This window comes from Takifugu rubripes, chromosome 6 (assembly GCF_901000725.2).
Source record: "Takifugu rubripes chromosome 6, fTakRub1.2, whole genome shotgun sequence".
Classification (NCBI taxonomy): Eukaryota; Metazoa; Chordata; class Actinopteri; order Tetraodontiformes; family Tetraodontidae; genus Takifugu; species Takifugu rubripes.
Window position 1 is genome coordinate 3,254,855 of NC_042290.1, and position 13,412 is coordinate 3,268,266.

The following is a 13,412-nucleotide window of genomic DNA, read 5'->3' on the forward strand; positions in this document are numbered from 1 at the left end:
CTCTTGGCCTGGCATCCATGTTCGACCTGCATCCACATGGCGGTCACCACTGCCGAGCATGCTCTTTATTGCGAGGCCCGCGCCCCTTTAAGCAACTTGCGCTACACCAAAGGTCACGCAGACGGGTCTTGTCATCCTCTCCCTGACTCACTGCCCACCTCCACCTCCTTCACCAGCCCTTGGTGCCCACTTCCTGACCAACAGAGACGATCACTTATACACTCCTTGCCTCCTCCACCACCAACACCGAGCAGCAATCTGTCACTCGGGCACTGGGAGATGCCACCCTGCCGACTACCTTCCGTACACCGCGGTAATGGCTTCTGGCAGCCCTGGAAAGATAAGTAACGGGCAAAAAAAAAAAAAAACCAGGAGAGCGGTATGAGTAGGGAGGGAGGGACAGGGGCCAGAGACAAGTGGACCCTCTCTCATTTCTAGGATGCCCCTATCTCAGCCCTCCTCTCCCTCTATCGCCTCACCCCACTTTGGGCCAGTCGCTTTACGCGATACTTCAGCGAATAAATGAGTCGTTTTAATCCGACTGACAAGCTGGCATTGCCCAGCCCTGCCCTCCATCTGTACTGGCCGCCAGCGCAGCAGCAGGCCCCGGGCAGCCCAACGTGCCAATCCAACACACAGCTTATCCTGGCTGTAGCTTCAGGGACAGAAGGGTTAGAGCTGTATGCCGCAGCTACCCTCTCAACCAAAAGAGCTATTTATATAAGAAAGGGATTAGTCGACATAGGCTTTGATGAACTGGAAAAAAATTATGAATTTGTTCCATGTTTGCTCGATTGCATGTTTGAAATCCTGGTCTTAAAAGAAAACTGCAGCGAAGGTCCTTCTGGGTTTTTTTTCCCCCCATTGGATGGAAGGATTTCAGTCTGTACTCGTTCTGAAAGTACTGAAATTCGTAATCCAACCAAATTTACGAGGCGATGCAACAGATGCACAACGTCCCGCCTATTACAAATGCAAAACCGACATTAAAGTTTGCCTAATGTCCATCTGTGGCCACCACAGAGGGGTTAAATTTGCTCTGTCATGCTTTGGCACAGCAAGAGGCCAAATGCAGTATCACTCCGATTCTCTGCCATCCCCAAAGGGACCGAAAAGGCAAAAAACAAAATTTGGCCACGGGAGGTGCTAAACCCTCTGCTCCATTTCCTCTCTCCACAAGCTCCGCTCTTCTCCCGTACTTCACCATGTGTCCCCTCCGAGTCATTTTAGGAAGGGACCTGGTAACATTTGAGTGTCCAATTAAGCGCAGGCCATCGGTCCGGGCCCCCCCGCCTGAGTTCCGTTCAGGCACGTCGCTGATGAGCAGGCTGCTGCCGTTACTGCGAACCCTGCACACTCACACATTCCTCCCACCCTCTGATTCTTTTTCATGCTTACTTCCCCCGTCTGTTCAGCCTCGTTTTTCGCACAAACACACTTCCCTCCATGGTAAAAGATCCCCTGCCAGTCTGATAGCAGCTTACCTTTGGAGCAGGAGGTTATGACTGTTTGATCCATGGCTACAGAAACCATTGCCAGCTATACACCGGGGCCTGGATGCTGCTTATTAACTGAAGGGGTCCTCCCACTGAGCCACAAAGGATCTGAAGGCTCGGTGTTTTGCTGCCTTTGGTGAAAGATTAAGCACTGTTTTCTTAAATTAGCCTGGAAAACATGAAGCGCAAACATAAAAGGCATACTTTTTTACCCACAAGGTCAAGTATACGCTCATTATCACCCAGATTGAATAATTACTGAGCTTAAGAAGTGCGTGAAAAATAAAACAAGTTAGCACAGCCAGGCTTTTTTGAAGTGCTAAAGGGGTGTTTATTCCCTTAACTGGAGTGAAAGAGCATCGCTGGATAATTTAGGTTACAGGCTCGACTGTGACAGCTGGGCAGCATTGAAAGCCAACCAAATCGACATAAATCACTGACTTTTTTTTTTTTTCAATAAGTAGGTTAATATCTCAGACTCATGTTTTAATGTTTTATTCAGCGCTGAGGCTCGGATACTTTTGAGGGACGGCAAGTGTTTTTGAATGCAGATGGGAGGTGGAGGGCCGGGCATGGTTTGGCATGTCCCCGTGGTAGCCTCAGAGCATGCTTGCCCTGTTACAGGGGCTTGGGAATTATCTCTCCCCTCTCAAGCCCCTCTGTATTAAACAAGTGCTTTGTAAGTGTGCCGTCATTACTATTCATCACAAATAAATACTTAAGCACTGAGAGCTTAGCACCCTGCTGTCTTACAGTTATCAGTTATTTCTGTCACCTGTTTGTCCTTTTCCTGCCTCCCCTCACTGCTGCTTTACCTTGAGTGACTGAATGTTGTGGTGCCCTTCAACTCAGTAGTGTTCTGGGGGGAGTTGGTAGCTGGTGCCCTCGTGCCAAGCCTCCCTGGGTTGTGTCCCATATTCTTTGCCCTCACCTGAGGCCTCCCCCTCACAGGCCAGAGACTATATTTTCCAAAATGTGCAATTTCCTAGAAAATGCCCTTCCAGTTCCTGCTCCATTTGGACATTTTTCATTTCGTTTTACACCAAAAACCACCCACAAAGGCATAATTGATGTTTAAGTCCACCCCTGCCGAATTACAGGGGCAAAAGTCCACCTCGCCCCCGTCCTCTATGGCAGGTTTTGGAAGGTGATCCCATCTTCTTTCCTCTGCCACTGCCGTTGGTGCGCTGGCTGGCTCCGATGCAACACGGCGCGCGCTGGCGCAGCCAAGGCCGGGCTCCGGAGCTGATGAATTACAAGCGAGATGCGGAGCGGCAACCGGTAAGGAGCTCCAGCAAGCGGGCCGTCACATGCTATCACCTCGTGCTTGTGTGATGGGGGAAATTGGAGAGACAGCCCTGACAACTTAATTTAACACCAGATCTGGAGGAAGCCAGAGGGCCACTGTGCTCTGGATAATTGATAACTTTGCTGCTCCACCATACCTCGCTTCACCCCGTGCCCACATCATCATCATCATCTACCCATACAAGAATCGCTCACGTTACGATACAGATTTTAAAGCTTGCCAAACAGCTCCCCTGTAATATATATATAAATATACATATGTATATTGTGACTCGTGTCACACCTTCTGTGATCAATGCTCTTCCAGAAATAAAAAAACATTATTCTTTCTATGATACTGTTGTCAAAGCCTCCAACAATATAACCCAATGTCAAATGACAGTTGCATCTCTTTCTCACCCTGAATTATAGAGTGACTGATGCTAATATTTCTCCTGAGCTGCAGCGCTGCAGGGGGAACGCGCTGCCTGGATCTCCTTCACAGGCTGTTGGAGGCTGCTGAGCAGGAGCCCGGTTGACTGGTAATGCCTATTAATTACTAATACAAACTGCTAATTAGCAGACCAAACACTGGCATCTGTACAGTTTGTTTTCCCTGCAGCGATGATACTGAGTTCTAACACAAAGAGGCAGCGAACTTAAGCAGTCTGACGCCCGCTACAATCAAAAGAGACCGGCTGCTCTGCGTGTTTGGAGCCACCATCAGGCATCAAATGGGGTGGAAAAAAAGGAAAGGACAGAGCGCTTTCGTAATGAGGTGAACTTTTTAAATCTGCATTTGATGAGATTTTAAAACTATTCCTCATTTAAAGCAGCAGCAGTTTGAAATTTTGTGATAATAAAGCACCATATTTTAGCACCATTTCATATTTGCAGTTTTGCTTGTCAACATTTTTGCTCTGTAAACCAAAACCTTTTTAAAACCATTTTTTATGTCCTTCAACCAAATGAAGGCATAAAAAAATATAAAAGAAAATAATGAGAATCAAAATGTAAATTTTCTTGAGGTGACTGGATTACTTGATATCAAAGGAACATTTTGGAACAATGCTAGTGTCAGATTATCTATCACACCTCAGCACCTCCAGACTTTAAAATTACAATTTCTGACCCAGAGACCCTGCTCAGGCCAAAATAAGATGCTGTCCCACCCTGTCATCCAATAATAATAACACACACAAGCACCCACACAAAAATAAATAAATAATCAGCCACAGTGTCGCCCAGGCTTAATCCCCTTTTAATTTCCTCGTGGGGCCTGTGCCAGGGCTCTGGCTGCAGTATGAAGCTGGCCGTTGAAGTGGGGATGGCAGTGATGACAGGCAGGCAGGCAGGAAGGCGAGGCAGGCAGGCCTGGGGGGTGTTTACCAGGATCCAAGCAAAGAAAATACAATAACTACACACTCCCACCACTGTTTGCCTTACACTTGAGCTGGATTTAGGTTTCCCTAGCACTCAGTAGAGCATGTGTGTGTGTGTGTGTGTGTGTGTGTGTGTGTGTGTGTGTGTGTGTGTGTGTGTGTGTGTGTGTGAGAGAGAGAGAGAGAGAGAGAGAGAGTATGTGTGTATTGGAAAGAAAGCAAAGAAAAAAGAGCATACAAATCAATCTGGCTTCATTTCACTCTCTGTCTCTCTTTCTCACTCACACACACACACACACACCTATATGCATACATTAAGCATGTGCTCAAGCACTCAAGCACACCCCTGGTAATACTACTCTAGATGAGGCTATTTATATCTTAATTTATACAGGCTGGTCTCAGCTCAGGGGTCATCACCACACAGCTGCCCAATTCTTGGCAATCCCACAATGCCAAGAGTATTATCTCCATTTGAACAGCAATTTATTTTCCTCCCTCCTCCCTGTTATACTAAAGTAAAGGTTCTGTCATTAAAATGTATCCCTCCTCTCCTCAATGCAGGAGAAAAGGGCAGCAGGAGAGCTGCATTCACTCCCTGTTCACGTAATGAAAGAAAGAAGGTGGCGTTCCACTGACGCCTGCATCTTTGTAACGCATTTGCACGAGAGGTGGCTACAGCGGAGCAAAATGGAGAAGGTTAACATTATTCTGGCAGATGAAGGAATTTTTCATGACATTTACAAGCAGCAGGGATTTTCTCCCTGGGAGCACTCTCATAACACCCGACTGTTCCGAATATGAACGGTGGCATATGCATTAAGTGTACAAAATATTAAAAGTACCTCCTTGTTCCAGTAAGCACACACTCCGAGGAAGCTGTACACACTTTAGAAGTGACACCACCTGCTTAATTTGCTGCGATCGCAGCCCGGTAGTGGGGGGGGGGTAGGGGATCACAGATGCATAAGCGTGCACAAACAAACAATGAGTCAGAATTTATAACGATTAGCATGTGTTCTGTTATAATGATTAGGCATTGTTGTAATAAGCTTGTGTCCTAACTGACTTCCTTACATTAATTCTTCTTGTTGGGTATTACATGCATGGGAATATGTTGTTTTTTTGACAGCTAAGTAAGCATGCATTAATGTTAAAATAATTAAAAAATGTGGAAAAACCTAATGGAATGTTCCATTTCCTGTCTTTCTCCAAAGGTCTTTTACAATAACAACTAGGGTCCGCCGCGATTCTCACTCTCAGTCTCATTTAAGGCTAATTCCTGTGTGGATGTGGATGTTTGATCCCATTGCCCATCTGAAGTAATTAAAGGGTTATTAGTAAACAGATATTCACGCTCGCTCACTGCTGCCAACTGTTTCATGCCATCTGCTGCCGTGTTTTGACATTGGAAATATGCTGCTGAACTGACAACGCGCGGGGAATGAACCGAGCTTTCATCAAGTCTAAACACAGTCAAACAGTGTCATCTGCGTGTGTGTGTGTGTGCGCGCGTGTGTGACAAAATAAACTCCAGGCAGGAAAATTAGAAGCATGTTTATGCTATTTTAAATCCGCTTGTTAATTTCAATCCCTTTTAAAGGGCTTTACTTTTAATAGCAGATGACAACTATTATATTCCATCTCCACAGTCCCATCTCCCCCTCTCTCACACACACTCTCCTCTCTCTCCTCCTGCTCCAGATCTGCCCTCCTGTCTGTTTTTATCCTTTTTTTATTTTCAGTAATATAGAAGGGATTAACCCTGCTGGCCCCTCGGTGGTTACTGTTTCATTTTATTCTTATTAAAATCTTAAGAACCTGCTTTATTATTCCTGTTTGATACTACCTCAATAATCCTCTGCCTGGCTGCCTCCGTGCATGCACGCGCACGCGTGTGCAAGTGTGTGTATCATGCTGGCGCTGTGTGATGGATGTGTGCTGCCTGTATTTGGGATAGTATGAAGTCCAGGACACAAACCTCTCAATTTTAATCATCAAGATGCATCAAAAAATCTTGTCTTGGTTCCATAATTCCAAAGATTCTTCCTTTGCATATTTATATTCTAACATTGTAGACCTTCACACCCAAAGAGCCCCATCATAAAGTGACACCTAACATATATTCCAACTCATTGTCTCATGTCTTTTCTCTGTTATTCGCAGCATGTGAAAATCACTTTTTTTCCCTCCCGCCCATGTCGGGATGGCTATTAACGCTGATGGCTCTCAAGTGTTCGCTGTGATCTTCCTTACACTGAGCAGCATTGATTTTCTTTTCTCTCTCTCGCTTTTGTTTTTTTTTTTGTTCAAAACCTCTGATAAAGCGCAGACGGGAACGAGATGGTGGCGTTGTCACAGCAAAGCTTCCTGCATCACACAGTGATTCCTGCCGCAGCTTCATCGACCCGCAGTGGTTTATTTAGAGAAGAGGTGCAAAGTGCTGCTGTAAGGTGTCATCTCTTAGTGTTTTAATTATATCTGCTGTCATATATTTTATAATTAAACTCACCCTTCCCTGAGTAGCAGCTCAAAGATGGGAGTCAGGCTATTAATCAATTCAATTAGAATAATCATTGATTATTTTCACTAATTTTAAAGGCATCTATATATGTGTATATCTATAAACAAGCCAAAGGGAGTCTTGCTTATTCTAATATGTTTTAGTTTAGTAGTTTGATGTGGAGCAGCAAATGTGACCATTAACCTGGCATTTAGTATGCGTTAGGAGAGCGCAGGCTGTAAGCTTCTCAACCTGGAGACCAATCATCTGTTCATTAAAAGTGTGATACTGTTCAAGTGTCTCTGCAGGCAGCCAGAAGCACAGAGGATTACACTGTTGACATGGAGAAAGGTCAACACTATTTGATTTTTACAAAGGTTACTATTTATACGCATTTATTGACTGACGTTTTCTCATAACATGCTCAAGCAGACAGACAGACAGACAGACAGACAGACAGACAGACAGACAGACAGATAGACAGATAGACAGATAGATAGATAGATAGATAGATAGATAGATAGATAGATAGATAGATAGATAGATAGATAGATAGATAGATAGATAGATAAAGCTGATCAGCTGAATCAGGAAGCAAACCAGAGTGTTTCATTAGCGGCTCTTAATGAAACACTCTCTCCATCTTCATCTCCAGCCACACTTCCTTTAATTTTATCTTTTCTTTCCATTTTTTATTTGCAAATACTCTTTCTATCCATTTTGTCCTTCCCTTTGCCTCTCACCTCTGCGATTTTCCACATCTTTTCCTTAACGGCAGCCAGAGCCTCGCACCCCTGCAAACAGAGACACGGTGAACTCCACCCCACCCCACCCAGGCTCTTCCCCCCGCCTCTCCCTCCCCTCCATGCCTATGCACCGGGGTCACGCTGTCAAAATGACTCTTTTTATTACAGTTCATAAACAGCGACTCCCCCGGTGGCCCCGGGAAATTTCACATAAACTTTGATCAAACAGACGTTAGCCTCCCTGGTCCTCAAGCACCTCTCTCCACGCGTGAAAATAGCTCCGCTCAATCACAGGCAGAGACAACACGACGAAAACAGTGCAAATAGCAAGGCAGTCACTGATATATCAAGTCATTATTGACCCGAACACCGGGGGAATGGATCTCATATAAAAACAATAACTTACTCTTTGCCTTCTTTTTTCCCCCTCCTGAAGCAGAGCTGGAAATATAAGGCGAAGAAGAGGCAGTAAACTTTGCGGCTTAAAATTAATGGCGTTGAGGGGAGCTCAGGTGAGTGATCCAAAGTGATAAAAGTACCCAATATGAAAAGCAGCATTTGATTTAACTGTGTGTACGTGGATGCACAATGTGGGTTTTTCATTGCCTTCCCTCCGCTCATTCGCCCTCACCAGCTGCTCGAGCTTCCTGCCGCCCCAGTTTCTGTCGGGACCCGTGGCGTCAGAGTGCTCCCCTGTCGGTGATCTTCATCCAGTTAAAATGGAGATGAGCTGGAGCAAAGCAATACCCTGTCTTGTTGCTGAGTTGAGATTCCAGAGTGGAGTTTATACAGCTTCTGCCTGATTGTATAGCTTAAAAAAAACTGCAAAACTATTGTTATCATCAATCAAAAGGGTTTTCTAATATTACGTCACGTCACATGCTTGGAAACCATCTTCAACTGAGCTGTTCTCCAGCACAATAGGAACTCTGCTGCTCCGCTCACACATGTCCTCTCACACAAAAATATCACCCCCTGCCCCCCACAACCACCAGTGGCACCAGCGAAACATCGCATCCATTTTCTTAATCCTTCAAAATTCACAAAGCCATCCGCAATCAGTTTTGGTGTCCCAATTGCCCTCTCTGTCAGAAAAAATGGTCAAACTAAACCTCTGTAGCGTTATTGGAGTAATTATTCAAGTCATTGGGCTTGAAAAAAGAAGGAATTCATATGTTAAAAAAATTAAAAATGCAGTGCTTTTTTCCAGCCACATGACAAAACAAAGTTATTATATGCCAGAGCTTCATCAACTACACTGTAATTATGGAATAGTTCCTCTTTTTATTGACATCTACACCAGGTAATAACCTTTGACACCGATTAATAACATTTGATATTAATCGGTGCGGTTCTGAGAGGCTACACGTTTTACCAATCAAGAATAAATCCCACTATAGAGGTAAAAAAATATATTTTCTTCCAACTTTATGTCCAACATTGTGCATCCTCCTTGTGACAGCCAAATTCGATTTTTGCATCTGTTGTTATCAACCAGTAAACTATGTAAACACCCTGTCAGTTTTCTATAGGAGCCACAGCAAGAGTGGAGCCATCGTTACTCATTTATTGTGCATGCGCATGTGTCTACATGGGTCTTCATATCAGCCCCCCCCCCACCCCCTACCCCTCGCCACTGACTCTTCACCTTTCCCTCTGCTGCATCTTATGACTTATCCTCCCTCTCCTTAATACTGCGTTAGCTGAACCGATTACTCTATCTCCTCTACCTCTCCCCCGTGCTGCTAATCCTCTCCCAGGCCTAATTGAAGGGGACTGCATCTCTGCAGGGTCGCGCGCTGGCGTGGTGCTAAAATGGAGAGCCTGGAAACAGAGTGACGCTTCTCTCCATCCTTATCAAAGTGCCATCTACACCCAGCCACTCTTATTGTCTCAGCCTCGTTCCCATTTTCCTTTGTCTCTTCTTTCTCTTCGCAGGGGTCAGAATGCCTCCTGGAGCCAGAAGGAGTCTACAAATTGTCAGCGAGGATCCCAGAAGAAGGAATGAATGCTCTGCGCCTCTAGTTCATTATGACTTGGGATGTGAGTTAGGCAGCAGTGTAGGGTGGCAATGTCATTTTTATCTGTTACATTTGTATAGGGCCTGTCATGGGTGTGTGTGTCTGTCTGTGTGTGAGTTCAAAAGACATTTGTGCATCTACATGCTGAAGGAGCATGTGCATCTCCCCCACTGTTGTTTTCCCAAGTCCATGTGGAGGCGGCGGGTTCAGGGTCTTGAATGAGGGTTTCTCAATACCCATTGGTCTGCTGATACCAACTTCTGTGTGTGTGTGTGTGTGTGTGTCTGTGTGTGTGTGTGTGTGTGTGTGTGCCTGCTGTGCATCTCTGCACATTATATGTGATCCTTTTTCTCAAGCTTTTATTTATTTTCTTCCTATTCTCTCAGAGACAAAGGACACAGTTTAGAAGACGTTGGGCCCTTGAGCGCTTTCCTCACTAGAACTGCAGAAACTGAAGTTGGATATCAACATTTGGAATGACTGTGTTTGGCTCACTGATTCGCTATCGTAGTTCCTGACTCATGCTGTCAGTTTTCTCGTAGCTTTACTTGGCACAGGGGCATCTGCTCAAGCAGCTTTTATCAAAGCATTAAAGGAAAATTCAGGCACAGCCGATATCTGAGAATTTCTTCTTGAAAATGGGTTTTAATTTTGGAGGAAATGTGAAAATAAACTAATATGATGCTTCACTCAGTTTGCCAACTTCAAACGACCTTATAACACTATAAATTGATGGCAGCAACAGACTAATGAGCAGAAGTTTAGTCATAATTTTTTTTTAAAATGACTTAGCCTTGCCTAACCCAAAGGGTAACATGGGATTTAAATCTTGTGCAGCAACTGCTACACAACACTGCAGATGTTAGTTTGTACCTAAACACAACACAAAATTTATATCAATATTAGTTAAAGAGCAACAGCCAAATGTAAATGAAGTATGCAAATGCAAATAGTATAAAAACATTACAAGACTGAATAATTGTGCATGAAATCACAACTATATTTTACTGAATCTAATCATGGTGGATATTTATGGCCATAATTGCCCCCCCCCCCCCCCCCCCCCCCCCCCCCCCCCCCCCCTCCTTCCCTACTCTGAATATGACTGTGCGCAATTAAAAATAATTGCAAATTTCATTTTATTTTATTAATGTGAGATGTGGTTGCAGAGAACAACACAACTTCAGTGCTGTGTAGTCAAATATTTGATGTGCTGGATTTTTATGGGGAGCCTGTTTATCTTTGTACTTGTGTCAATGTTTACAAATATGTTAGAATTATTTCATATGGCTCGCCGTGTTTGTCCTTTACTGTGTGTAAGAGGATGTTGATATTCTTAGGAAAAGTGTTGTGAGAGCAGTCGGCAAAAGTTGATTCCCATAAACAGGCTAACTTGAGACATCTGTTGCGGGAGACGCTTGAATCGTTGTCTACTGTTTCGCAAATTTCCACTACACATCACAAACGGGTTTCCATCTTTTTTTATTATTATTATTCTCCACCAAGTGGGAGAATTTGTTGTGTTTTCTTGGGGCGTTATTACCGTCGAGTCTGGGGACTGTCAAAGGGACTTGTTTAAACTGGGACTCTCAGTACCCATCAGGACCCTGGGAGTCTTTGTGAACATCGACGCCGCAGAAGGCGCCTTCCAGAGAATGCGTCACATCCAGTTAACACACATCCGGCACGCTAAAGAGGTTAAACTGCCGTGCCTGGCACAGCCAATTGTATTGATAACCGTTTGAAGCTGGTTTTCTCCCCTACCTGGCGTCACGCTTCACACGCTTTATTCGGCTTGCCACTGCAAACAGACTTCAAACCTGGGAGAGTGTGTTTCTGCAGCACTCAGGTGCATAAAGGTGTGGGTGTCTGTGGGCGTCTGTGTGTGCACGTGTGCGTGAGTGTGAAGAGTCAGGGACCTGTTCCGTTGTTTGTTTGTGGCTCTTCCATTCTATAAACCAGGCCTCTGATCTTCTAGGCAACATGGCTCCAAATTCCTCTGCCATTCCAGCTCTGTGTAAATATACATCGGTGTCAGCTTGTGTGATGATGAAATGAGCATTAGGATCTGCAGCAACGCGAGGAAACCCCGCCGCTCCGTTCCCGATTAAAGCCATCTTCTCAGCACCGTGAGATCTTTGGCTCCTGCATGTTAGAGAATAAAGTTTCCGTGAGCAGAAAAGCACTTCGGCACATCTGTGCTTTTCCTTGACTTCTTGGACTATTCCTGCTTTTGCTCCACTGCACTCTGTCACACACTCGGTGTAGACACGCAAACACACACACATACACACACACGTTGCCATTCCTGCGTTATCGGCTTGTTAGCCTGAGGTCTTCGTCTCGGCCTGGAGTTATTGCTCTGTCGGGCAGCTGCTCAGCCAGCCCTGGGGGTCCTCAGAGGCAAATGGCATGTCAAGGATTGGTCACTGTGGTAGATTGTCCCCCCCCCCACCCCAGTCGGCCAAACCACCACCGGTCTCACTTGTCCAATTAGGGGGGTTAAGCCCCATTTTAAGTCTCTACCCATCCACCCTTGACTGATTCTCCAACATCTGTGGGCCCAAGACGACCACACCTGACGCCCTGGAAGTGCAAAGGTACCCATAAATAACTGTTTAGCATTACACACACACACACACACACACACACACACACACACACACACACACACACACACACACACAAGTATGTGTATGTGTGTGTGTATATATATTTGTATGTATGTATATAATGATATATAAACACCTTTTCACTCCTTAATGTATAATTACCACTCAAAACTCAAACTTGAATATGAATCATGTTGACTTCTTGACAATTTTCAGCCTTTTTGAGATCAGAATTGACCAATAGATGGCATTTAGATGTGATAATAATATTTAAATCAAATGTTGACTGAAGTAAAAGCAAATTAATCAGGAAGTCCCGTAATTATAGATAGTAATACCGATATAGCAGTGAAAACCATTGCACTATTATTATTACGAACTTTAAACAACAAAAAAAAAGATGAACGGATCCACCTGAACTAGGTAGGCCTCGGGCCGGGACTTTCAGCTACACTTAGATCTCCTTAAATTGGGGAAACGACCTGTAGATCGTGGGTTCTGTTCTGTTCTTGATGCCATGTCTAACTTTAGACATATTCATGACTCAGGAGAATAAATATATTCTGGGAAAACCTCCTCCATGATCCCTCTCAAACAGCGCACCTTGATCTGTATCCCAGGGTTCTTCTAAATCTAGCAAATAAAAAAATAAACAGCACCTGTTTCCTCACAAACACACAAACAGCTGCCACCATTTTGTCACGGAGCTGATGCAGTTTTGGGGTTTTGTGATGGATTTGAGGTGTCTTCGGCTGTGATTAAAGCTCCAACAGTTGTAAATCATCAGGGTGTTTGCAGTTGCAGGTAGCCAGGCCACTGTGGTGGCAGCTACACATACATTGGTACATGTTGGACGATTACAATAATTCAGTGAGCTCTTTCAAATGTACTCAGCTCTGTGCTGTTATTCCTGCCAGTTGTCAACTGATTGAATCAATTGCCTCTTGCCTGCTCGCCCCCCTGGAGGCAACAAGCAACATCAGTCATTTTGCCTTCTTATTAGAAGCCGCGGTGTTGCTCCCTCGGTGTTTCTGCAACTTTTCTCCCACTTTTGTCTAAGGCTAGAATTCCTCCTACATTAAAATTATATAAGAAAAAGATTATTGAGGATCATGTTCAGAAAATTGTTTGCTGAAACTCAAACAGGAAAGCATTCCAACAATAACTTTCCTTTGAATTACGTTATTATCATGCAACCCAACAGCCTATTTTTCATTCGCGCGTTTGATTTTTTTTTTTTTTACAAAGTTTCGACTGCATGAGGACAATTTGTGGCATAACAAATAGTTTGCTAATAATCCTGGTACAATATCCAGCAGCATTATGGGAGACGTGCAGCCCTGAAACTCATTGTGAGCTCATTTT